The sequence below is a fragment of the Myotis lucifugus genome, unplaced genomic scaffold, assembly GCF_000147115.1.
Source record: "Myotis lucifugus unplaced genomic scaffold, Myoluc2.0 scaffold_46, whole genome shotgun sequence".
NCBI classification, from domain to species: Eukaryota; Metazoa; Chordata; class Mammalia; order Chiroptera; family Vespertilionidae; genus Myotis; species Myotis lucifugus.
The window spans coordinates 6627641-6630387 of NW_005871094.1; positions in this window are offsets into that span (position 1 = coordinate 6627641).

The window sequence follows — 2747 nt, forward strand, 5'->3', positions numbered from 1 at the left end:
CTCTCTCTCTCTCTCTCTCTCTCTCCCACTCACCCCCACTTCGTTCCTTTTCTCTGAAAATCAATAAAAACATTTTTTTAAAAGACCTTGGGCCTTGCAAAGGTAAAACCAAGATTTCATTCCAGAGTAGGGAAGGAATTAAACAACTCTGAGATGACATTGTGAAGGTAAGCCTCATCGAGGAGCTTAGGTTGAATCCTAATGGATTGAGGAGCCATGGAAGTCTTGAAGCAGAGAGGTGACATGATCAGATTTGTTTTCAAAGATCACAGCAGTGATTGGGTTGAGGATTTGTACTGGAGGCTGCCCGATCCCATGGGTGAACCTGCTATAGACAGCAGCTTCAGCGAAAAGAACTGTCCTCCCCAATATCTTCTACCGGCCACATAAACATCTATCATGCCACAGTGTGCACGTTTAAGAGCCATACAATGAAAGATTGATATTCTTGTTTAGGCTATGATTTAAATGTAGTACTGCCCCAGCACTAAGCCGCGTAATCTTACAACCATCAATTATAGTAACATTGCTCTTGTAGTGGTGTTTTATAGCCGAAAGATTAAAACAGAAGTCAACTGTAGTTTATTGTTATTTAATAGGTTTTCTTTTATACTTGACATCAGGAAAATGACATGAGGTGACACGGGAATATATTACATTAGTTTTTGCAGGCTAACGAGAAGAGGACAAAGGCTCCATATAACATGTAAACATGCACTCATACCAAATGAAGGCTGCATGAGGTCACAGCAGGAAATCCCAATCAAGTTTCATAGTGGTCCGAATGCGCCAAGTTCAATGAAAAGTGGAAGTTTATTTTTTAAAACTGAACAATGGTCTCACTTTTTTTTTTAAATCTATTTTATTGATTTTTTTACAGAGAGGAAGGGAGAGGGACAGAGAGTCAGAAACATCGATGAGAGAGAAACATTGATCAGCTGCCTCCTGCACACCCCCTACTGGGGATGTGCCCGCAACCAAGGTACATGCCCCTCACCAGAATCGAACCTGGGACCGTTCAGTCCACAAGCCGACGCTCTATCCACTGAGCCAAACCTGTTAGGGCTGGTCCCACATTTTTAAAGTTATGTGAATGAGTCATTTGTTTATTTATTTCCTCCAATAATCTAATAGAAAGTTCTGGGTTAAAACTAGACAGTTTTTTTTTTCAACATCTGCAATATTGAACTTGAAGTTCAGATTTTTTTTTCCTGTTCCCAATTCCAATAATAATTGGCTTATATACTCATTTGATGCGGCTTTATGTAACACTAACTTAACTACAAGGGAACAAGACAGTTTTATGAAAATATCAAGTGACATCTCGTTAAATTGACGTTAGAGGAATGCTCTCTGGCAAACATTTGTGAAGTATAACATCCAATTATCCCAAACAAGTAAACAGAGCCTTGAATTTATTAATATCATTTTGCATTTTTGGTCTAACAAGCTTAAATGAACAGGCACTCTCTGCATGCGTTAATATTATTAAAACTAAATTGCACAAGCAGATTAAATAGAGAAACTAAATGGGGACTCATTTTTCTATTTTTCCCCAACATTGGTAATTGTAGTTTAGCAAAGCAACATCATTCATCAGAGTAAATTAATGTCACTAATGTGATGTTTTGAGTTTATAGTTATTTAACTTATAAACTTATTTTATTTTATGTTTTATAAGCACTGTAAGCATAATAAGCTTATAAATAATTTATGCATTTAAATAACATTTTGATAAAAATAACTTGTCAACATTGAGGAGCCTCATTTTCTGTTTAAAACAAGATGAACAAAATTAAAAGGTGAAATGAACATTACTCAATTTTAAGAAATATGGTTCTACCAAATTTTCCATCTTGCTTAAGTTAGATTAGTTTTCTTATGTGAAGCAAATAACATTCTAATTAATATACTACCTATAGAGTTGTAAGATATAGATGCAAACCATAAAGTAAAATTCTAATGTAATATTTACTATACAAAGTAGATTCTTAAGAAATGCTTTTTAAAAAAAAATTGATTTCAGAGAGGCAGGGAGAAAGCTAGAAACATCAAGGATGAGAGAGAATCATTGATTGGCTGCCTCCTGCACATCCCCCACTGGGGGAGGGGGTCAAGCCCACAACCCGGGCATGTGCCCCTGGCTGGAATCGAACCTGGGACCCTTTATTCGACAGGCCAATGCTCTATCCACTGAGTCAAACCAGCTAGGGCAGAAATGCTTTTTAATTACTCAGCTGGGAGAGGTAAAATAATATAATAAAATATAAACTTGTGCCGAAACCGGTTTGGCTCAGTGGATAGAGCGTCGGCCTGCGGACTGAAAGGTCCCAGGTTCGATTCCGGTCAAGGGCATATGCCTGGGTTGCGGGCACATCCCTGGTAGGAGATGTGCAAGAGGCAGCTGATCGATGTTTCTCTCTCATCGATGTTTCTAGCTCTCTATCTCTCTCCCTTCCTCTCTGTAAAAAATAAATAAAATATTTTATTTATATATATATATATATATATAAACTTGTTCCCTAGCGGTTTGGCTCAGTGGATAAAGCGTTGGCCTAAAGACTGAAGGGTCCCAGGTTTGATTCCAGTCAAGGGCACATGCCTGAATTGCAGACTCCATCCCCAGTAGTGGGCGTGCAGGATACAGCCAATCAATGATTCTCTCTCATCATTGATGTTTCTATCTCTCTCTCCCTCTCCTTTCCTCTCTGAAATCAATAAAAATATATTTAAAAATAATAATATAT